The sequence below is a fragment of the Cynocephalus volans genome, chromosome 7 (assembly GCF_027409185.1).
Source record: "Cynocephalus volans isolate mCynVol1 chromosome 7, mCynVol1.pri, whole genome shotgun sequence".
Lineage (NCBI taxonomy): Eukaryota > Metazoa > Chordata > Mammalia > Dermoptera > Cynocephalidae > Cynocephalus > Cynocephalus volans.
The window spans coordinates 70,963,822-70,989,702 of record NC_084466.1 but is presented as its reverse complement, the minus strand read 5'-3'; the positions used below and the strand labels follow the sequence as shown (position 1 = coordinate 70,989,702).

Below are 25,881 nucleotides of genomic sequence, written 5' to 3'. Positions count from 1 at the left end.
TTTAAAAACAAAAAGAGATTTGTATTTAAAAGCAAGGTGCCTATAAAATGAAATAACTGTATTAGAGGGAAATTCAACTCTGAGAAGGATCTTCTATCCCATGGACCAAATGCACCAGGGATCTCTAGCCCTGCAGCTGATTAGTACTTGACCCACTTTTGAAAACAAGTGGAAAAGTTAGTGGGCCCCCTCACCTCACTTCACCTCTGGACCCAATTCACTCTTTCAGGTCCTTCGGACACCAGCTACTCAGCAAATCAGTACTTTTCTGCACAATATGCTGCATGTGCCCAGTGGCCCGCGAGATTAAACATAGGCTTCCAGTGGTTCTGGGTAAATTATCATCAGCGGATAAGCCACTGGGAAAATTGGACTCAATTAACCTGCATACAGCATAGGTTAAGTCAGTGCCTCTTACCAAGCAGGTGCAGATTCCACTAAAATATATATGTCTGTTTGTCTGCATGCTTATAAATGAGCAACCCTTCAAGAATGATCCCTATAAACTCAGATTTCTCTTCAAGATGACATTAGAAATATAGAAGTCAGTATTAAATATTTAGAGGATTAATTAAGTTGCACCACTGGTTCAGACTGCCTATTAAAAGTTTACCTGTAATAGAAAGCTCTAGTCTATTCAGTTTTGTGTTCTGCCATTAAAACTGTAATAAACTTTTATACATTATGGCACATCATGAAATTTAAATAGACTTAGTTCCTAAAAAAGATTCATACAGATGATGAGTAAAAACCGAGAGAAAATTCATGTAATACAGATTCTCTATTAATAATTTTAAAAAATAGCTAAATCATCATTCAATTTTTTTAAAAAAAACCACAGAGTTAAGGTAGCGTATAAATTCTTTGGAAATGAGGGATGGAAGTGGAGGGTTGAAATTCCTGCCAAGTTTCAAGGTCATAAAATAAGTTGAAATAGAATACCCAGCTATATATAGGACCACATTTTTCACGGTAATATACTTTATGGTTCAAACTGGGCAGTAAAGTAGGAGACTCGTGAAAAAAAATAACACATTAAACTCTTCTAATTATTTATATATTATTTTGGTATTTTTAATTTAAATTGACCAGAAATGATATAAAAAAGAAATCATGTATTAGTCTGTTTCTGTCATTAACAGAATATCTGAAACTGGTAATTTATAAGAAAATACAATTCACTTCTACAGTTTTGTGGGCTGGGAAGTCCCAGGTCCAGGGGGCACATCTGGTGAGAGCCTTCTTCTTGGTGGTAACTCTTAGCAGAGTCCTGTGGCAATGCAGGGTATCACATGGCAAGAATCACAAGAATGTTTTTTATGTGCTCAATTGCTCTCCTTATAAAGCCACCAGTCTACCCCACAGTAACCCATTCAACCAGTAATCCATTAATCCATGAATGGATTAACCCGTTCACAAGGGCACAGTCCTCATGATCCAGTCACCTCTTAAAGGCCTCACCTTTCAAATGGATCACAGGAACAACTGAACTTGAAAGAGTTTGCTCTGAGTCACTTTAAAGACACAGCTTGAACACAAATAAAGTCCTGCCATTCTACCATATTTGCTCTTTATGAAAACTTTCAAATAGGAAAAAAAAAAAACACCTAAATTCTGCAGACATATTTTACCATTTTGGTGATGAAAGCTCTCTACAAGCCTTTCCTCACCTGTGTGACATTATGTCATCAATTACACAATCATTCAGGATTTGACACCTTCCATAACCTGCTGCCATAATTATTCCCACCTCTAGCCTTAGAGCTCCTTACCTGGAAGCCTCATCCGCTAACTCTGCTTCTCTAAATCCTATTATCCTTCAAGACCCAACTACACAATCACCTCTCATGCACAGCTTTTTCTAACTACTCCAGCTCATGCGGATGAACTCCCTTCACTCTTACTGACCTTTCACACACATCTGTTGGAGTATTTATCACATTATTTGTTTACGTGTTTATTTCCATCTCTGAGCTATGATATGCTGCAGAGCAGAGCAGGGATCACCTCGTTCATCTTCGTGTCTAATCCAGTGCCTAGAACACTGCCTGACATGTAGCAGATGCTCATTTAAAATGTGTGTAACAGGTTAACACGGGGTGGGAGAGAGGCTGACTAAATGGAAAGATAAGGGAGACTCCTGGGGTGCTGACAGTATTTTATATCTTTACCTGAATAATAGGTATGTATGTGTTTACTTAGCAAACATTTATTGAGCTGTACAAAAAAAAAAAATTGTGGAAGAAATGAAAGAATAAACTAGCAGTGGAAAGTATCCAAATTAATACAGGATGCTTTCCTATGAAAACACGGCCACAGTGCTCTTTGTTGTTTCAAACAGTATAATGTCTAGCTTCACCATTTAGTGAGAACGAAATATTCAATTGACAGTGACAATATAAACACACACTGAATGTCTTTCCTGCTTGACTCACTACTTTATTGAGCTTACCCTGCACCCACCAACAGCCCAGACCTTCGAAGAAGGCTCCATCCCTGACTCTACAAGACGGTGTAACAAGCCACTCCTCTGTCAGGACGCCGAACCTCTGGGAAGGCCTTTTTTGCCACTGTGGGAATCCATCCTGTCTGAGTGAGTGGAGACCCTCCACTCTCTGCAATACCCGACATGATGCAGGTTATAACTTTCTCTTCAGTTCCTTCTCCTGCGGTACTTGGTTCAACTCAGTTCAACAAATACTTATTGAGCTTGCTAAGTGCTAAGTGCTAGGGAATGGATTACAATGATAAAGAAGACGCGTTAAGTACATCCACAACACTGCACAACCATCACCACTATCCATTTCCAGAACTTTTTTATCTTCCCAAACAGAAATTCTGTACCCATAATCAACAACTCCCCATGCTCCTTTCCCCCAGCCCTTGGTAACCACCATTCTACTTTCTGTCTTTATAAATTTGTCTATTCTAGGTACCCCATACGATATATGTCCTCCAGTGTTTGGTTTATTTCACTTAATGTTTTCAAGGTGCATCCATGTTGAAGCATGTATCAGAATTTCATTTCCTTTTTAAGGCTGAAAAATATTTCACTGTATGGATATACCACATTTCCTTTGTCCATTTAAGCCCTCCTGTTTTAGAGGAGTTTCTTGTCTAGCAGGGAAAGCACACCAGTTCTCGCCCACTCGTTTGCAGATCTCTGTCCAATATCTGTCCTCTCAGACTAGAACCTTCCATCTCAATATATTCTGTGATCTGTTTTTGCAGGGAACACCCCTTTATCCCATTGCTTATCATGGTGCTGGCACATAATAAGCCAATTAATAGTTGTTTATGAATGCATAAAAGACTTTCTCTTGGGTCTGCTAAGGAGACTATGAAGTTTTGACTGAGTTATAGCCCCCACTTTTGATCTCCCACTCATTTTCCCTGCCTCAGACTAGTGGCATCCAGCCCCTGTAGACAAGAATTATTCACCGAACTCCTTTCCTCAGTCCAGAGAAAAGAATATCTACTAGAAATTGTAAGTACAAATAGTGCTGAATTGGAAGTCAAGAGATATGAATGTTAGTTGCAGCTTTGCTAAGATATAACCACACCAAGTCACAAGCTCCTCGGGTCTCAAATCACAAGCTCCTTGGGTCACAGCCAAAAATAAAGATGATAAAATGGTCTTGTACATTTCAAAAAGTGTACGATTAATTAGCATAAAGCAGGCAAAGCATTATCTTGATGAAATACTTCAGACACATCTGGATAATATCAAAAAAGATTCCTAAAATTCTTGTGACCTACAAACACAGTTTATTTACAGCTTCTTTAGCAATTCTACCACGTCATTTCTTTTATATTCCAACCACTCAGAAACTATCCCAGACTGTTATTTCATTGCGGAAGGGAGGTATTGTTTCCAACTGGAATTAGACTACTTTGCTAGCATCCTTGGAGAGAGGAAGGAATTGAAGGGAAATAATGTTCATGTTGCCTAAAAACTTGAAGAATAAAGTGAAGATACTACCAAAAGATAGGGAAAAATTAACATATAAAATCTGGAGGAAAAGTGTTCTGGCTTTCTCCCAAGGAAGAATTTATGTTGCAGTAAGCTTTGGCCAGTACGTTTTGCCATTATATGATCTTTCACAGTTCTAGAAACTTCTCTGAATACACGAGCAGGAATTAAATCATTAGACACCTTTCTAGCTCATCCAATGCTACTCTGGCGATTTGCAGGTGGCAGAAATGAAATGGTGAAATCTAAAAGGAGGAACCAAAAACCAGGGGGCTAACACACGGAGGGTGTGGAGGGTGGCCTCTTAATGCTGCAGAATTGCTGCTTTTCTTCATTAAGTTCTTCTTTAAGAACCCAAGGAGCTGCACAGGATAATTCTGCTAGTGCCTCTGGTCTCCTCACTGGGTGATGATTGGGGCATACCCATTGCTAACAAAAATAGTACAAGTAAAGTGAACAGAAACTCTCTCTGACTACATCAAATGGGAATGTTTCTTTCCTTATAAAATAACACGTTAACTTACTAATAATTCACATGAAAAGAATAAAGAAATTTACAAGAAGCTGGTCAGAGGAATGATACTAAAATGAAACTATCAATGAGAAAAATCCCAAGGAATGACCTGTTTGGCAAAAATTGTTAGAGTACCAAAAGTTTCAAGTATTTTTTCATTACCCATTTTGCATTATTCATCTAATTAATTATCCAGAAGTAAACTTAATAAGTAACACCAATAGATCTGCTACAAATAGGCAAATTAATACCCAACTTAATTTTCAAAGCAAAATTACTAGAAATGAATAAAAAGCAACCAAGAGTAAATGGTCAAAAAATCTAATAGAATAAGCACAAAGGGAAGGAGTTCTCTTTGGTGCTGTCACTGTCACCTTTCACTCTCCATTCTCCTCACCATGTCCCTCCAGTCACACCATATTCTGTCTACTCCTAAATTGCACACTTCTCACACCCTTGGAAACCGTACACCAGGCAGACAGTGAGTTTCGCTGAACGTGTGTGATCATAGATAAGTATAAACCCATTTACTAGTCTGGGATACTGGGCAAGTGACTAATCTCTCTGTTTCATCACCTTGACAATGAGAATAATAACGGTACCTACTTTGTAAAATTTGGCAAACGTTTAATAAAATAATATATTGTAAAGTGATTAGAGAGTGCCTAGCCCATAGTAACCCCTCAATAAATGGTGGCTATTAGTCTGTGCAATCTCAGAATGAGATTAGGAAACTGAAGCCAGATGACACACACCTAACTGACTCCAGGGACGGGCCCTTAATTTAGATCAGTGTTTCTTAAAATGTGGTCTATGGTGTCAGCAGCATTAGAAATCACTTCTGGTCCTTCATAAAAATGTGGATTCCTGGGCCAATCCCTAGAGATTGGAATTCGAGGGCACTGGAATCTACTTTTTTTAATAAGCACCCAAGCAGATTCTGTTATACATTTTTATTTGAGAACCAGTATTCCAGTGGTTCATGAGTTTTGGTATCTGCATCACCTGAAAACTTGGTAGAAATGCGAGTTCTTGGGTCCACCCAACTCAGTGAATCAGAAACTCTGTAGTCAACCAGCTATCTGTGTTTACAACCCTCCCACTGATTCTGACAGACACTGAGGTTTGAGACCACTGCACTGTCTAGTACCTTCTCATCCAGATACAGCCAGAGACGCAGGCACCCAGAACCCAAAACCCAGGGTCACCCTTGACTCCACCCCATCATCTCCCTTGCCTGTGACAGCCACTCAGCCACCAAGTACTGTCTATTTTCTTTTATCCTCTCTCCATCCTACCTGAATCTTGCTATTCCAAGTCTTTGTTCTCCTGCTGCTTGACTACCAGAGAGGCCTCCTACCAAATCGCTCAGCCTCCAATCTCGTTACTTTCAAATTCATTCCTGCACCTAAATTGCAAATCTGACGATGTCACTCTCCTGCTTAGCACCCTTCAGTAGCTTCCCATTGCTTTGGAGACTAAAGATCCTTAACATGGCTTATAAATCCTTTCAAACTCTGCCTCTGCCTGCCATTTCAGTTTCACTAACAACCAGCCCATGCCTCCAATTTTCTGCCTTAGCAGCATGAAGTCACTTAGAAATTTCCTCCCCAGAATCTGCTGTTTTCTGCCTCTAAACCTCCGCTCCTGCTGCTCCTGCTCCTCCACATTCCACTGCTCATTCCAGCACCCTGGCTAACTTATATCAGTTCTAACTTTAATATCTTTGTTTTCTGAAAAAAAATCCCAAACTCTCTTTACCTTCTCTGCAGGCTGAGTTGCATTCCGCTGAGTGGTCTCCAGCACATTGCCTCTGGCTGCCTGTCTGCCTGTCTCCACGCGTCTGTTTCACTCACTCATCCCTCCACTCATCGGCCTATCCCCAACACCTAGCACAGTGCTTCGGCACAGAAAGAAATCAAAATCAACTTACTAAACCATTTTATTCACCAATAACAACTATTTACTATGTCATTGGCTGAGACAGGAAGTGTGGCCTGTGACCAGGTACTTTTCTGGGTAGAGTCTTTCCAAAGAATTGGTCTTAAATTCATTCGCATTCTTCTCAAATTAACCAAATTAGTGAATGCAGACACCACATCCTGAAAATTTTGCAAAGCAGTGAGATACTGCAGCAAATCTGACCTGCACCAACTACTGAGAATTAGACTTCTCTACTGGATGCTGCTAAACTTAAAACAAACTCACGGAGAGAGAAAGGTTTAGCCAATTTTGAAATCATAATTTTGTTTTACAAATCAAAGAACATTTTTAATATTTCCAAGCTCTTTTTAAAAATATTTTTTCCTTCCTCTGTTTTCTAACATTGTTAGGAACAAAGTGTCATTCTGATATAAATTACTTCTTTCAATTATCATAATCAATAAGTTAAGAGGAGCAGAAATACCCCAAAGTGGGGAACACTGTGTAATGCTATAACTTAGATGCGAACTTAAACCATTTTCTTTTGGGAAGACAATGGGTTTACATGTACCAACCCTCACCCCATCCTCCGAAAATCAACAAAATGTAAAGGCCATACCATTCAGTGGGACCACATTGTTCCACTTCACGATAAAATAATTACCAAGGCAAGATAAGAAGGGCTAAGAGATGCTCACAAAGTATTATAAAAGAGTACTCCCAAAAGACTACATACGAGCGTACTTCAAAAAGTTCACTGAAAAATGGAAATAAAAGATAATGTGACTTTTTCCATGAACTTTTTGAAGACCCTTCATACAAATAATAAAGTAAAATTAAATTAAACAAAATATTATAAAAACATGACCTGGAAAGTTACCTATTTCAAAATATTTAGTAATAAATTGTGTATTGGGAATTTGAAGCAGACATTATTTCCCAATGAGAAACCAATGGGCAAATTTAGGGAAGACTGTGTCCCCTTATGTTCATGGTTATTCTGACAAGGTGAGAAGAAAATCTCTGAAAAACAACAGATTCTAGGGCCGAGCCTGTGGCGCACTCGGGAGAGTGCAGCGGTGGAAGCGTCGTGCAGCGCTGGGAGTGCAGCAACGCTCCCACCGCGGGTTCAGATCCTACATAGGAATGGCCGGTGCACTCACTGGCTGAGTACTGGTCACGAAACAGACAAAAAAAAAAGAAAAACAACAGATTCTACAAGTAGTAGTAGAATCTCAAGTTAAAAACCACCTGAATATTTGTAAATTATAGAAAAGACCAGTGACCTTTTCTACCGTATTCTTACTATTTGCATGACAACATATCTCCAGATGGTTAGCAAATGAGGAAGTTAGCTATGAGACATAGGGTCTGTCTTAAGTCAACTCACAGTCACTGATGAACTTTTCTCCTTATTTATTGTCTCTTAGCTGGAAAAGTCAGATTACCTATTAAAATGATTAAACTTCTAGAAGAAAACATAGCAGAAAACCCTGAGTTAGGCAAATATTTTTAGATACCTCACAAAAACCACAATGAGATACCACTATGCACACACAAAAATAGCTAAAATTAAAAAGACATAGCATACAAAGTGTTGGCAAGGATGCAGAGCAACTGGAATTCTCATATACTGTTAGTAGAAATGAAAAATGGTATAGCCACTTTGTAATAGTTTATCAAGTTCAGTGTACGTATACCATATAACCCAACAATCTTAATCCTAGTCATTTACCCAAAATAAATGAAAACTTATGTCCACACAAAACTTTTAGGCAAATATTTATAGTAGCTTTATTCATTGCTGTGGATTGACTGAATTGTGTCCCCCAAAGTCCAAATATTAGAAGCTTAATCCCCCTGTAACTGTTGAGGGTAAGAGATCCTATTATGGTAATTGAAAGGTGGGGCCTTGAAGAGGTCATTAGATTGTAGGACCATGCAGTAATTGATGGAGTTTGGATGTGTTGTCCCCTCCAAAACTCATGTGGAAATTTGATCTCCAATGTGGCAGTGCTGGAAACCGATTGAGTCATGGGGGCGGATCCCTCATGAATGGATTAATGCTCTCCCTGGGGGAGGGGAGATTAACGAGTGAGTTCTCGCTCTATTAGTTCTCATGAGAGCTCATTGCTTAAAAAGACCCTGGCACCTTCTCTCTCTCTTGCTTCCTCTCACCATGTGATCTGCTTGTACCCACCAGCTGCCTGCCACTTTCCACCATGAATAGAAGCAGCTTGAGGCCCGTGCCAGTTGCAGCTGTCCCAGAATCGTAAGCCAAATACACCTCTTTCCTTTATAAATTACCCAGTCTCAGGTATTTCTGTTATAGCAACACAAAATGGATTAAAACAGTAATGAATGGATTAATCATGGTAGTCAGAGGTATGGTTCTGAGGGCTTTAAAAGAAGAGCACATGAGAGTCTCTCTCTCTCTCTCTGCTCTGCCATGTTCTGCCATGTGAGAACCCTGCATTATTGTAAAGCCACCACCAAAGAAGGCCCTCGCCAGATGTGCTCCCTGGACTTTGGACTTCCCAGCTTCAGAAGCTGTAAGCAATAAATTTCATTTTCTTATAAATCACCCACTTCCAGGTATTTTGTCATAAGCAACAGAAATGGAAAGAAAATAAAACAAATGTTCTTAAACTGGCATATATGGTACCAAAATGTGATATATCCATACAATGGTATACTACTCAGCAATAAAAGAAAAAAGTACTGTTATATTCAACAGCATGGATGAATGAGCAACATTACACACAGAGAATAGATTAATGGTTTCTTAGGGCTGGGGAGGCTGGGGGGAAATGGGGAAATGGGAATACTAATAAATGGGAGTTGAGTTTTTTTTGAAGTGATCAAAATGCTCTACAATTGATTATGATGATGACTGAATAACTTTGTGAATACAACTAAAAATATTGAATTGTACATTTTAAAAGGGTAAATTGCATGGTATGTAAATCTCAATAAAGTTTTTTTTTTTTTAAATGTTACATATTGTATGATTACATTTATATGGCATTCTGGAAAAGGCAAATTGATAGGCACAGAAAACACATCACTGGTTGTTGGGGTAGATGGAGGGTTGACTACAAAGGGCTTCAAGGAACTTTCTGGGAGTGATGGAACCTAGTTGTATCTTGACTGCCGTGGTGGTTACATAATTTATGCATTTGTCAAAACTCACAGAACTGTTAACTAAACAGGATGAATTTTACTGCAAGTAAATAAGACCTCAATAAACCTGACATTTTTTTTAAAGCTGTATTTACCATCAGAAAAATAGTCTTTTGTTTCGTGGTTTTTAATTTGTGCATTGGAGTGATAAAGACTATTCACCTACCCCCAGATACTATATTAGCCAGTGGGGTGTCACAATCACAATACCTCCAAATATACGGCTTGCCATCAAATTTTTATAACTAAAGTGGTTTCATTCCACTTTTTAAATTGTTTAGAATACTTATAAGAAGTAAAGCTGTAATGTGCATTCCAATCACAATTATAGAGGTACCAGCTAGATCTGAATCTGTTTCTTATGGTTTTATGAATAAGATAAATTCTGTTTACATGTGCTTATTAAGTTAACAGTGGGCTTTACATTCTTGAAAGCATGTGAAATTTAAGTGCCTAATTAAGAGAAATGTTCCAAAATTGAATTATTTCAGTCTTGGATACTTTTTTAAAGTATGTTAGGATTTTCTACTAGGGAAGTAGAAATTTTTCAATTAAAAAAATGTCAAACACACAAAATTTGCAAGAATAAGAATAGCACAAAAAACTATATAACATTTACCCAGATTCAATGATTGCTGATCTTTTACCCCAGGTGTTGTCATTTGCTCTCGCGTATATGGATGGGTTTTATTCTGGGCTCTCTAGTCTGTTCCATTCATCTATCCTTTGTCCATCCTTTTGCCAGGAACACCCAGCCCTGATTAATGCTTTCCAATAAATCTTGAAATCAGTTAGTGCAAGTCTTGCAACTTTGTTATTTTTCAAATTGTTTTGGCTGTTCTACTTCCATTATCTTCCCATTTACATTTTGAATTGACTTATCATCTACAAAGAGTTCAGCTGAGATTTTGATTGGGAATGCACTGAATCTATAAATCAGCTGGGAAAGAATGGGCATCTTAGCAATACTGACTTTTTCTGTACAAGGACACAGCATAACTCTCTATTTATTTAGGTATTTGATTTTTTCTAAGGGGAAATTAAGTTTTTATTTTTGGCATCTTCTTTTTCACCCCTGCCTATCCCTCACTCCATTCTCCAAAGTCAGGTTTTTGACACATTAAAGAATGTGCTTAAAAAATGAGCAAAAAGTAATATTCTTATACAAGCGTATTTCAAAAAGTTCACGGAAAGATTCATATTATCTTTCAGTTCTAATTTTTCACAAACTCTTTGAATCACCCTCGTATTTTTAAGTTTTAGTTACTAACACAATAATAACTCTCTGTACCTAAAAGTTTCCATAATAATGACTCAGAATATCTTGGCCAGCTTCCTTAATTATGTGTGAATAAGCTAAAAACAGTTGGCCTACGCTTTTTTTTTTACACAAGAGTAATTGCACAAACATCAAAAAAAAATTCATGAGAAAACAGAGTTTTAAAAATCAGTACCTTCTGTGCCAAGCGCCATTTCTTTCATGAATTAGACGCTGTATGTGATTATCTCATTCACAAGATTTTTTGATCAAAATAAATTGTGCACATGGGTAACTCAACCCCAAAATCAACAGGTCAGCTTAAATACACACACTCGATGCCTACAACAGAGGCAGGGGCCAGCATTTAAATAAGAAAAATCCATTAACTGAGAGGAACACACACAACCACATTCAAAGACTATGATTGTGTCAGTAAGTGGTAAACTGAATATTTTTCAAAAAGTCCCTTTGTTCTTAAAGGCACAGAAGCCATTGTTGGGCTTTAATACACTGCCACTGTCATGAATAGCAGTCGTGAGTATTGGTGCATGCAAAGGATCAAACGCAGTGATAAAAAGGCCTGTAATAAATAATAATTGCTTCCCAAGTGTCTATTTTTCATAAAGGTTCCATTTCATAAGGGACACATTCAAGTCCACTGGATAGACTTAATATTTTCACTGTGGGTGGTTCTTTCTGGGAAAGCTATTCAAAGGCTCTGCATGGAGCTAGCAAAACATCATTAATAAAAATGATACAGAAGAATTATAGGACAAAGCACACCTTGCCAATGGTGAAATCTTACAATGCACCAGCAACAGCACATAAAACCATGCAGCTTTTGAAGCATGTGAAATGAGGGTCGCCACCCAAAGACAATGAAGGCACAGTTACTTATCTAGTCAAGTGTTTTTAGTCCAGTGGGTGCCTTTCTGGAGGTGGTGACCAAGAGTGGGGATGACACTTTGGGATATTTTACTTGCAGGATTGGTTGTATACTTACATTATTATTCTTCTGTGGGTAATTTTAAATAAAAGAGAGAAAAACTTTATGATGCTTTTTTTATTTTGTCGATATACATTGTGGCTGATTATTGCTCCCCGTCACCAAAACCTCCCTCCCTTCTCCCTCCCCCCCTCCCCCCCAACAATGTCCTTTCTGTTTGCTTGTCGTATCAACTTCAAATAATTGTGGTTGTTATATCTTCTTCCCCCCCCCCGGTTTTGTGTGTGTGTGTGTGTGTGTGTGAATTTATATATTAATTTTTAGCTCCCACCAATAAGTGAGAACATGTGGTATTTCTCTTTCTGTGCCTGACTTGTTTCACTTAATATAATTCTCTCAAGGTCCATCCATGTTGTTGCAAATGGCAGTATTTGATGCTTTTGAATGCAGTTAAATACAGAAATGTAAAGCATCAGGAACCAAGTAAAGGGAAACCAGAATATTTCTATCACTCTAACAAGACAAGAAAAATTTTTAAAAAATACTTCAACACTTTTATGCTCACAATAGAAAGTCATTCATTTTAATCTTCATTGGGAAGCAGATAAATACAATCAATGGAATATAATTTATAATTTATTTTGGTAATCACCTAATAATTATGAATCACTGTGGTAGACTGATTATAGCAATAGCCCCATTCTTCACCCTATACTTACTTATCCTCCTTGAAATGGAAATTTGCAGTTTCACCCTGTGAAGTTGACCTGGTCTTATAACTTGCTTTGGCCAGAAGAATGCAGTGTCATTGATATTATGCCAGTATTGAGATTAGATTTCAAAAGGCCATCATTCATGTCTTGGAATCCTGCCCACTGTCATGAAAATAAGCCTGAGCTAGCCTGCTGGATGATGAGAAACAGAGGAGCACCATTCCAGCTAAGTCCATCCTGGATGCCAGCCACCAGCCAATTTCTCTGCAGACTGCGGACACATGAGTGAAAGCAAGTGGCACTAACCTGGGCCAGCCCAGGCCTGATGAACCACCCTCCCAACCCATAAACTCACAGGCATAATTAATATATAGCTATCATTTCATGCCATAAAATTTTGGGTGGTTTGTTACACAGCACAAGATAACTGACACAATCACCTACCTTTCATAGCTGCTCCTTAGATTTTACTCTCTACCTTCCTTTTTTCCTCCTTTTGTGTTTTCTCAGTTAGCAATACCACCACTACTACTCCTATGACTCCTGATTAATCAATCTACTTTGATCGCTCTCTCACTCCTGTACTTCCCATAATCAGCCACTAAATCTTGCAGCTTCTGCACAGAAGCAGATCTCAAAGCTATCTGTTATTCACCATTCTTTCTGCCATTCCACTTGTAAAGGTCTTCATTATTCCTTTGCCTTTTTAATACATTTTTTAATCACTAAAGTAGAGTAATTTTCTTACTAAATAAAATCATTATTTTACTAAAATGCATGTCAGGATATATCATCCCATAAATGCAAGTCAGATATTTTAATAGCTCCCAGTTTCCTACAAAATGTTCTAAACAGTTTAGCATAGAATTCAAAATGCTCCATCATCTGATCGCAATTTTTCCTTCTAGCTTTTTCCTACTGCACCCCTCCACACTTCTTCAGTCACATCAAACTAGAATTACCACCCAAAGAGACGATGCTCTTTCACATCTCTCTGCTTGAAATGTTGTTTCCTTCCCTTCTTCCCCACCTGTTAAACTTCCAATCAGTTCAGCTACAGAGAAGTCTACAACCCTCTTCTCTAGCAGGCATGCAGCCCTCCCCCTCCATTCACATATCCTTCCTAGTGCCTTGGGTGGATTTCTCCTCTTCCCTTCACACTGCAAATATGTCTCCATTATAATAATTTTTTATTACAGTTTAATCTTTATTTAGTCAAATGCTGGAAAGCTGTAAATTCTTTGACAGCATAGCATGTGAATCTTTGCATCCGTCATACACCCAGCACGATGCTTAGTATACTAAATGTAATGTGCTGTGGAACCTGGGGTCCCAAAGAGAGGAACTGTTCAGAGACAATTTAGTTTTCTGGCCAAGAACCAAATCCAGAAACGGGCAAATAAATACCTTTGCTCCATGAGCAAAACTGAAAAGTTATACAAAACAAAAAGTTAGCTTTTGACTCCTTGAAAATGACAAACTTAAACATCACAATATAGCATCAGCTATTTCACTCCTAGTCTGGAAACTGACAACTATGAATATGTTAAATTCAATTAGAATCAGGACCCAGAAGTGTAATTCCTTTCTATTCTCATTCTTGACTGTCTGGCATGTCTGGCATAATAACATAAGTGAAAGGTGGTTTCTAAATACAGTAAAACTTTGAAAAACAGAGCTCTCTGTTAAGCAAACCTTTTTTTTTTTTTTTTTGCATTCTGCTCTGAAAAGAAGAAAAAAAAATAGATATCAGCACTCATGCAGTAGCTACTTTCAGGCACATATTAGTAATATTCAGAAGAGAGTTCTGCAATCACATAAACATGTGCCTCTAAAAAGAAACACAGTGACCCTGAGCAAAGTCTATTAATTTCTGTGTCACAATTTCCTCATCTGAAAATGAGTAGCTGAGACTAACTCAGCACTAAACTTCAGTGAGCTTGTAAAACATCAGTGTATTGAAACTTACATTCACAATAACAAAGGGAAGACAAAAATTTCAGTAACAAAAAATGTAAGTATTAAATTATGCATAGTATAACCTACCTATGAAGATAACAAAAGACACCAATATAATTTTTAAAAATTGTTAACGAAAGTGAAAAATAGAGTATTTTCATAGCTTCCAAGTAGAAATTTCAGTGAATAAGAACACTGTATCCCTACCACATATCCAGTTAGTCAAGGTACTATTGTGAATGTTAAATACTGGTCTTGCCAAGTGTAGAATAACAGGCTTTGCAGATGAGCTGCGGAGCCTTGGACTGGTTACTTAACCTCCATTTTATTATGTGGAAAATAGGGATAATAATTCCTGTCTCCCTGGGGACTATAAGGATTGAATGAGAGAATGTCTATGCAGTGACTAGAATACAGCAGACACTAAATAAATGTTAACTTCCCTTTCTCCACTGTCCCCAGGGAAGGTCAATAGAGCACCTTAACGCATATTTGGAAATGACCTCTCAACTGTATAATGCTGTTATTCTCTTTTTCATCATTCAAGATTCCCTCATCATCAGGAACTATTTTATTTTCACAGGTAGCACTTGCTTCAAAGTCACTTACCTCCTCTGCTTACTAGATGGCAGGATGATGATACCACTAAAAAAAAAAGCCACAATAAGTTTATTCATAGGAATGGCCCGACACAAGCTTTGGTTTAAATCGTGTGCTGGACCGGGGGCGGTGGGGGGGAGGAAGATATAACAACCACAATTATTTGAAGTTGATAAGACAAGCAAACAGAAAGGACATTGTTGGGGGGGAGGGAGAAGGGAGGGAGGTTTTGGTGATGGGGAGCAATAATCAGCCACAATGTACATTGACAAAATAAAATTTTTAAAAAAGTTCAAAAAAAAAAAAAAAGTCTACCTTTGTTGTTTGGGCATAGCTATTCCTATAATAAAGTATATATTTCAAATAGTGAAAAAAAATAATAATAATAAATTGTGTGCTGGCATATGAGATGAAGCCAGGGAATGTCTGACAGTAACTTTAGTTAGTAGACAGACCATCAAGGGTAGAAGGGCTTCATCTGCCCAGTTCCTCCCTGGCACTAAGAAGGATACCCTCTTTTAGGAAGGGAAGAATCTATCGTTTTCTTAAATAATGCTTTTCTAACTCTAAACGCTGTCCTTTTCGTACATATTTAAGCAAAGCCGACCTTTTCAAAATCCTTATTGGAAATTCGGAACATTCTAGGAGACACTCATTCACTCCCATTCATTTAACATAATCATGATTTGGGTCTTGGTCTACTCAAGTTTAACTGGACAAAGCAGAGTAGGAGGGGCCAGAGCCGGGAATCAGAGCTCCCGGTTGGAGAGAAGCTGACAGACAGGTTCCACTGCAGGCCCTGAGATGGGCCCCGTCGATCAGACCAAACACAGCATCCAAGGAGACAATGCAAGGCAGCTGGCAGAAGTCCTGGAGACCTTTAGCATCGAGGGGACACCTGGTTGGATGCCAAGGGAGCACGCAGTGCTTCTCCTCCAGCGAGGGATGGAGATGTCCTCCCAAGAAGGTCTCATCCAACACGCGTGGTACAGACCCCATGGCTCCTTTCTCCAGGCTGGGATTATGAGACAGGGTCTGGTTTCTGAGTTGACTGGAGGGGACATGGTCTTCATGCTAAGGTGACTGGTCTAATGAACAGCACTCAAGATGCAGATGCAGAGTGGGCTCAAGGGGGCACATCTACCTCAAAAACAATATCCAAAATAAGGTGCAGAGTCAGAATTGGACTAACTGATGAGGACACTGCAGATCTCCAGAGCAATGGGATGGAGCTCCTTAAATCCCACCTCCTCCAGTGTCACTCCTTTCTAGCAAGGATATACATCTCAGAGAGTAAATGGGAAGATGAAAGCATTTATTGAAAGCCAACTACGTGTCTCCATTCCAGGCAGTCAGAAATCAAAGACAAGAAGACAATTGTCTCTGCCTTATGAAGCTCAAAGTCTGGAAAAGAAAGTGAAAAGCGAGATGATGTCGCAGATGGCCACTGCACGCTGTGAAGTGCAGAGAAGGCCTCCTGAGATCCAGCTGAGCCATGAAAACCTCAACTATATTCAACAAGTTTTGTTAAATTAAATCCTTGGGCAGTACTATGGCAGTCCCCCATCTTCTCTTCCCTAGACAGAAAACATTTCTTTGACTTTCTTATTTTTAAAATTTAAGAAAACCCTTCCTACTCTTTATTGAACACCCTCCAAATTCTCTCATGGCATTGCCAAAGCAGACAACTAACTGGTGGTGCCTGCCACTCACAAGGCCAACTAAGCTTCTGGTCTATGAAGGCACCAAAGTACCACATGGGGAAAAGGCACTCAACGATCTCTCACCATGGTAACTGTCCAGTCTCACCAGGTGATTTCCTAGGCAAGAGTTTGTATGAGCTCAAAATCAAAATTATTAATTATTATAAGTTAGTAAATACTTCCTGTTAACACCAAACTGCATGCTTTGCCAAAATAAGAAGGTGCTACAATGAATCAAATGAATGAGCTCATTTCACCTTTACGATTATTCTATGAGATAGTATATATTACCTCCACTCCACCAATGAGAAAACTGAGATTCAGAAACTTAACTAATTTTCTTTTAAGGTTTTATAGTCTGAAAGTGGTGGGGCCAGAATTCAATTCCTGTTCTGTTTGTCTTCAAAGCCTGTGGAAGTCTAACCACGTGCCTCTCACCTGCAGTCTTCGCTACCTGGGCGTGTTCAAGCACAATACACTTTAAGTTATTGAATTAGTCAGGGTTCTCCAGAGAGACAGAATCAATAGGTTATGTTATAATTATAATGAGAGGGATTTATTAGGGGAATTAGCTCACAGGGCTATGAAGAAAAGCCCCACGATAGGCCATCTATAAACTGGATGCCGGTAGCGTGGCTCAGTCCAAGTCCAAAGGCCTCAGAAGCAGAGAAGCTGATGGTGTCCTTGGTGTAAGTTCTGGAACCCAAAAGCTGAAGAGTCTCAAGTTATGATGTTCACAGACAGGAGAGAAGAGTGTATCCCAGCTCCAGTGGGATAGAGAGACATGGAGAGAGAGAGAGAGCTTCACCTCTTTCCTGTCTTTTGTTCTCTCTGGACCCCCAGTGGATTGGATGGCTCCCACCCACACTGAGGTGGGTCTTTCACACCCAGGCCACTCGACTCTCATACTAATCTTTGCTGGAGACACCCTCATGGACACACCTGAAAAGATTGCTTTACCGGGTTTCTCAGCATTCCTTCATCTAACCAAGTTGACATCTAGAATTAACCTTCACTGTTATGGAATTTCCCTAACCTGATACAACATTTGGTTTTTTTCAAAGCAGTTTTACACCGCCATGTAACTAAACCTCTACCAAACCTCACAACTCCCCACTGACTCCAGCACTTAGTGTAGGGTCTTAGCATGGCAAACACGACCGACTCTTCACCAGCTGGCGCGAGGGAGCTCTCTCGCCTCTCTCTTGCCATCCTTTCTTCTCTGCTTCCCTCACTCTCTGTGCTGGAGCCAGCCTGTGTCCACGTCCACATTGCTCCCTCTGATCAAAGGACTTTCCCACTTTTCTGCCTGGTAAGTCGACTCAGCTCTCCAGGACCCAGATGGCCAGATCTAGGAAGCCTCTTCCCTCCGCCCCCTCCCCTGCTCCCTCTTTGTGTCTCATTTGGCTTTCTGAATGCCAGTCCAGCAGCACTACCCACCTGTAGTATTACCCGTTTGCACCCTCTCCTAGAGCTTCTCTAGTCAAGCTGTGGTCCACAGACTAGCAGTACTGACATCTGCTGGGAATCTTGGGCCCTCTCCAAACCTACAGCCTCAGATTCGACATTGTTAACAGGACCCCCTTGACTAATGTGCACTTGAGACTTCGAAAAGAACCTCTTTCGTGGTCTATAGATTTCAGGATGAGAGCAGTGGAGTCTTATTCCTCCTCAGAACTTATCCCAGTGCGCACCAGTGAGTGAATATGCTGTAGATGCTGGGTGAATCAAAGCAAGTCTGTGCTTTCCCTTGATTATCACAACAACCCTCTAACATAGGAGCTATTATCACTATGTCACAGATGAGAAAACCGAAGCTAGAGACCTTGAGAAAATTCCCTAAAACTCACACAGCCAGTGATTAGCAGGATGAGGTTCACACCTTGTGACTTCAAATTCTGCATTCTTTCCATTTCCCTACACTCTCTCCAATAAAATATAAGTAGAGCAAATACTTATGCAATATCTCACACAATATTTATTTTAGCATTAGAATATTGTCCAGCAGGGTTAGCAGCCACTTAGCTTCTATGTTCCTGCACTCGTTCATTCCTTCAGGGAGTGAAGTCTTACCGGGCCCATCACGGGCAGTGCACTTCACTCAGTATTACACATGGAGAGGAGAACTAACCAAATCAGTGCTTGCCCTCATGGGGATGCCGACGATCCCCATCCAGTGCAAGAAGTACCATGCTCTGTGTGTGTGTGTGTGCGTGCATGTGTGTGTACACCACGTGCATATGATAAAGAGGAAGACATGAGGAAAGTCACTTTACACAACCTACAGCACGTGCTGCCAAACAAAGTCTGGGAAGGTAAGATACAGAAGAAGACCCACCAGGGCACCATTCCATTTTCAATGCACCAAAGATTTATACACTCTTCCCATTATCATTAACGACTGTTATGAACATAATTTGTCCCCACGCACCAAGGGGAGAATAAATTCCTCACAGAGGGGAAATAGAGGGTATTCAAAGAAAAAATATTTTACGCACAAAGCTGATGACTGCTAAGCAATAATGAATGCAGTAGGAGTAATAGCAGTTTCTTTAAAATTCCTCATTAAATGAGTCATATAAATCATGGGGCAATACCAGAAATACACACACACACACACACACACACACACACACACACACACACACACACAGCATCACTGAATTATCCAGCAAAGCAACAATGACAAAAATGGTTATTTTTAAATTCAGGGCTAAATAAATTTAAAATAAAAATCAGGATGGAGTAAAAATAAAAAGGAGTTGAAATTCAAATAACTTTAAATTATAAAGACCATATAAAAGGCAAAAAGTAGAAAGATGGAGCAAATAAGAAAACCCCTGCTGTGATAGCCCACATTCCTCCAATCACTTAAATCTGCTGATGACAGAAACAAAATACAAAAAGATATCTTGTATATAGGAAAAAAGCAAACACATTCCTAATGAGTCAGATGGGTTGTAAGTGACTTATACAGTTCCATATAGGTGTAATATAATGAAACAAGGAACCAAAAATATTCTTAAAGGGTAAAAGCTACAAGTCAGCAGTATAGAGGCATTCTCAAGAGCAGCGCTGTTGCATATTTTAAGGCCTTCTTGGCTAATAAGAATAAAACAGACCAGCAAAGTGGAGGTATGGGACTCGGAATGTAATTCTACTTTCCTGGGAGCAGCATTTCTTAAGGTGATTGCTCCTTAAGAAATGCTCACCAGATCTTTATTAATCCATCGTCATGTCTGTGTTTTATTATTCTTGCCAGAGTAACAGATTATATTCATGATTTCAAGCCATAAAGTGTAACAGCTAACTCAGAGGATTGGAAACAAAATTAAGGGTGAAGTGTGGCGTGTTACTCTTCTTCTCAGAGCCTCTGTTTTTCCTCTTTGTAAAATGAGGTTAATAGACACTATCCTCTAGGGCTGTCATGTAAGAGAGCAGACATTTGTTGTATATTCCCCAAAGGCCTTAAAAATCGTGTAATATTCATGTAAGCCTCCAAGCACCATGTCAGGCCATGGTGAGCACTCAGTAAAGGTGGGCTGCTCATTGTGTTAGAAGGCTTCCTACGGTCAAGAGTCATTAAATCTAGGAGACTGTGAGCTGTTTTCCTTTGGAGAGTTGCTGTTTAAAAAAAAAAAATACAGCACAGATTTGGTTAAATCAGAAGATTTGGCCAAGGCCAGGGAAAAATGCTATTTAGCATACTCTAAATATAGAACCTAGTACACCATTATAAATATAGCGTGTCTAATGAGAAGTACTTGATAAAAAGCGTAAAGTCTACTGCCAGGATTAAACAAGGTGACTTCTTTGAGCTCCTTCCAAATGGAGACAGTAGAGGAAAAAAAGTGAATATTAAATATCTATCTATCCATGTATTTGTCTATCTATATCAAATCCATCCAGACTATGATATCCATACTGGGCTAGAGCAACAAATATCTGTGCATCTTCATATTTCTAAACTTCAACAAGTGGCCCATGCAGCACAAAACTCGAGAGTACTAAAATAATGGTCTTTGACTCTGCTGGAAATTCATCACCTGTAACCACCCTACCTAGTGGTGAACTGTATATCAAAAAGAATTACTGTGGCACCAAATGAGACTCCCATAAAATTGCACTGTGATATTACATCGTTGTGGTTGCCTTTGGGAAATACACAAGTCGATAGCATCTAACCATGAGTAAGTAAACTGAGTTTGGACTCTAGGAAATAGAAACACTGATGGAAGATTAAGTCTGCTATTTAAACAGAGAGCCTTTTGTGTAAAAGGGTGAAGAACACTAGTTCCATCCTCTGCCAGTGAAAAATTCTCATCTGGAAATTGGGGCAGGATACTAACTCTAATGTGACAAAATTTTAAAATGCTAATTGGGCAAGATTATATAAAACCTGTCTATATACCTTATTACATCTTAATATTGTATAGCAAGCATCCCTCAATAATAAGTAAATATAAAGGGCAGTAAATTAAAAGATTGTATTCTCCCAGAGGAACTGCTCAGGATGAGCGACAATCCAAGGCATAAACATCTCCACATTCCAATGTCCTAAGAATACTCCAAAGATCAAAATGACCAGTGTTGTTTAAAAGATATCATTTGCTTAGGATAAAAAACAAACTATCCTGAAATAAGTTTACCATCCAGCTCATCCCATGTCCAGAAAGAAGATAAAATAAGAAAAAAAAAAAAAAACCCAAGAAAACAGAGAGGGAGCAATTCAATGACAATATATCATATCATAGAGTGGTAAAATATTCTTTAAAAAAAATACAGTTTATGTCAAGTACCATTTCTAAACAATATAGGCAAAAAAAAGGTTTTTAAAAAAATTTTTGTTCAAATTTACTGCAAATTACATATGATAATACAGTTCTTAAATAGTACAAAATGAAGCTCCAGCTGCAATTTTTGTGCTGTGGTTTTTATATTTGTGTAGTAGTTAAAATAAGATGGAACACCAGCACAGCTATCACACAGCAGGAAACAAGCTGCTGAATGAGGAAGAAATGACCAAAGAAACAAAGCAGAGAAGGGACTGGTAGTTTGAAAGGGATTTTGCCAAGAATGGTATTTTTCTTTAAGTCTACATTAATTGGGTTATTTCTGAATGAACATTTGCTTAATATAAAATGATATTCTCTGTATAATCCAGTAAAACTATAAATTCCCAACAGAGTCAATTAGAAAGTCTAAGGCTCACAAGCCCTTCTTTTGAAAATCTGAGAACTATTTGCATGAGAATTATCACTCTGAAGTGAGCAAATTCCAGTCCTATGAACTCACTGCCTCAGCCACCTACACTGGGGTTCCCAGGCAAAATGGGTTCCAACCCATGTACATGGGGATTCCAGGCCCAACCAGATAATCAGAGTCATGTGGGGAAAATGTGATAAGAAAGTTTGCTGCCAAATAAAAAGACACCAAATTAATAGAAAAGCAATACAGCCACTTTGTCTATATTTTAATTCGATTTTTAAACTATGACATCCTAAGATATATCTGAAACCCAAACTCAAACAAATGCAGAAAGGATTTTTGGAAACTCTGGAAACTGGGAATACTTTTCATAACAAGTATGTGCCTCTCAAGTTCAAAGTGCCAAACATGTGATTTTATCCTGTTGCAAACACCAGAAAGAAAAAGGCAGAGGAAATCTTCAAATGGAACTTTCACCCTGTCTTTAAGGAGGTGGAAATTGGATTTAGCTGTACAGAAGAGCAAAAGAGCATGAGACAGTTAATTTTCTAACTCCTCCTTTTTTGTTAAATTCTATTAAGGCAACTGGATTTTTCTACTTGCTAAGCTTCAAACATCATTTTGAAATATTAACAAATCCTTAGAAAGCAGAAATCATAGCTCAATAACTCTCAGTATACATTATCTATTCAGCAAAGGTTACTGAGATTGGTGAAGGATAAGAGTTCACTTTGAAGGGCACTGAAGGAAAACCGAAAGTGACCTGTACTTGGGGAACTTGTCCAAAACCCGGGTCACATCCCATTTCTGCCGTTACCTGGCTGTTACCTTAAACAAGTTACTTAATTTCTTTGCACCTTGATCTCTTCAGCCTTAAAACCTGGGCTTAGAATCACACCTGTCTCCTGGAATACTGAGAAAAATGTACATGAAACATTTAACATGGTGTCTTTCACATAGTAAGTGAGGAATAAATGTTAACTAGTGTTATTTTGGGGCTGACGTTAAAGAACATTACAATTACTGAAAAGTTCCTGGCATAGATGGAGCATTCTCTGTCCCAAATAAAGGTGAGGGTACTCCAAATTTTAGGCACAGAATTAAGGAGAAATATATAATTGTTTTTTATATTCCCACTTAAAAACATGTTTAAGATAAGAGAATAAAACACATTTTTTAACTTCCTGTAAAATTTTAAAAGAATGAAATGATTAAAGAAAACTATCAGAATTATTTTTCTTATATGCAGTATATTATTAAAATTATTAATTCTGCATTTTATCTGACAATAAACTTGCTTGCTCCATACTACTGAGACTGTAAGCAGAGGAAATAGAAAATGATCACAAAATCAAATCCATAACTTGAAATATTAAGGAAGAAGTAAACAATCTTTTAGAGCAAAAGTCAGTAGACTTTTTCCGTAGAAGTCCAAACTGTCAAATTCTAGGTTCTCTGGGCCACATAAGGTTTCTTTTTCCTCTTCCTCCTCCTCCTCCACAACCTTCTCCTCCTCCCTCTGTTCTTTGTCCCCTATTTCACCGCCTCCTCCATTTTTAGCAAAGCTTAGAAAATGTGAAAACCATTCTTAGCTCTATGACCAGACAAAAACAGGCCTCAGGCTGGATTTGGCCAAGGGCCATAGTTGTCCAACCTCTGTTCTAGAGCAGGGGTGAGAAAACTACAGAAGAGAGACCAAATCCTGCCAGCAGCCTTTTCTGTAAATAAAGTTTTATTGGAACACAGTCAGTCCCATTCATTTGCAAACTGTGGCTGATTTCCCACCCCAAAGACAGAGTTGAGTAGTTTTAGCAGAGACTCTATGGCCCACAAAGCCAAAAATATTTACTATCTGGCCCTTTCCAGGAAAATGTTTGCCAATTTTTGTCTAGAGTAATGAGAATGCTTCATTAATATCACTTTTCTCTTTCTTCCCCCCAGCCCTGCTGGGCCTGCAGCTCTGCGTTGAGCCGCGGACTTGGGTTTGTGTTCAGCAGGATGGGGTTTGTTAAATTCGTCAAAAATAAAGCCTACTTTAAGAGATACCAAGCGAAATTTAGAAGATGAGAGGATAACACTATACTCCGAAATGCTTGGTGATCCAGGATAAAAATAACTACAACACGCCAAAATACAGGATGATAGTTTGTGCAACTAACAGAGATATCATTTGTCAGATTGCTTATGCCCAAATAGAAGAGGACATGATAGTCTGCTCAACTTATGCACATGAACTACCAAAATACGGTGTGAAAGTTGGCCTGACAAAATATGCTGCAGTATATTGTACTGGCCTTCTGCTGGCCCACAGCCTTCTCAATAGGTTCGGCACGGACAACGTCTATAAAGGTTAGGTGGAGGTGACTGGAGATGATTACAATGTGGAAAGCATTGATGGTCAACCCGGTGCCTTCACCTGCTATTTGGATGAAGGCCTTGCCAGAACTATCAATGGCAATAAAATTTGGGGGGCTCTGAAGGGAGCAGTGGATGGAGGCTTGTGTATCTCTCACAGCACCAAACAATTCCCTGGTTATGGTTCTGAGAGCAAGGAATTTAGTGCAGAAGTGCATCAGAAGCACATCATGAGTCAGAACATTGCAGATTATATGCGTTAGCTAATGGAAGAAAATGAAGACGCTTATAAGAAACAATTCTCTCGATACATAAAGAACACCGTGGCTCCAGACATGATGGAGGAGACGTATAAGAAAGCTCATATACTGCTATACGAGAGATCCAGTTATGAGAAGAAGCCCAAGGAGGAGTTAAAAAGAAGAGATGGAACCGTCCCAAAATGTCCCTTGCCCAGAGGAAAGATCGAGTAGGTCAAAAGAAGGCAAGCTTCCTCAGAGCTCAGGAGCAGGCTGCTGAGAGCTAACCCAAACAATTTTCTCTGAGGGTTTCTCAGATAAAGATGATAAACTTATTGACCAGGCAGCAAAAATAAATAAATAAAAATAAATAAATCACTTTTCTCTATCCCTTTCCTCTATGGGAAGAACTAGAGCAAACAGTCTTAGTTACTTTTTTGAGAGTTATTTTTCCTGCCAGTGTTAAACACCATAAAAGCCAGAACATAATAAATTTTATATATGAAACTAGTGTTAGGAAGAGAAAATTTCCAGACATCCATTTGTTTCTTTAAGTGGGTGGCATGAAACTGATCTTTGATAAAGGCAACAAGAACATACACTGGGGAAAAGACTACCTCATCAATAGATGGTGCTAGGAAAATTAGACATCCATATGCAGAAGAATGAAACTAGACCTGCATCTCTTACCATATACCAAAATCAACTCAAAATGGATTAAAGATTTAAGTATAAGACCCAAAATCATAAAACTGCTGAGAGAAAACACTCCAGGAAGTAGCACTGGGCAAAGATTTTATGAATAAGACCCAAAAGTACAAGCAACAAAAGAAAAAATAAACAAACGGGTTTATATCAAACTAAAAATCTTCTGCACAGCAAAGGAAACAATCAACAGCAGAAAAACAACCTACACAGTGGGAGAAAATATTTGCAAACTACACATCTGACAAGGGATTAATATCCAGAATATATTAGCAACCCAAACAACTTTATAGCAAAAAAAAAAAAAAAAAAAAAAAAAAAAACCAACCAATAATCCAATTAAAAAATGGGCAAAGGAGTTGAATAGACATTTTTCAAAGGAAGACTTACAAATGGCCAACAGGTACATGAAAAAATCCTCAATATCATGAATCATCAAGGAAATGCAAATCAAAACCACGTTGAGATATCATCTCACCCCAGTTAAACTGGCCATTATTAAAAAGATTGAGAATAACACATGCGGGTGAGGATGTGAGAAAAGAGAACTCTTCTACACTGTTGGTGGGACTGTAAATTAGCACGGCTTATAGAAAACA

At 38.8% G+C, this 25,881-nt stretch overlaps 1 protein-coding gene and 1 pseudogene across 1 annotated transcript in view; one reads left to right on the top strand and one right to left on the bottom strand.

The window, feature by feature from the left end:
• LHFPL6 (LHFPL tetraspan subfamily member 6) overlaps positions 1–25,881 on the bottom strand; it is a 227,708-nt gene that overhangs the window by 168,474 nt on the left and 33,353 nt on the right. The gene's annotated exons all lie outside the window — the stretch shown is intronic.
• Positions 23,976–24,864, top strand: LOC134382479 (large ribosomal subunit protein uL18-like; annotated as a pseudogene).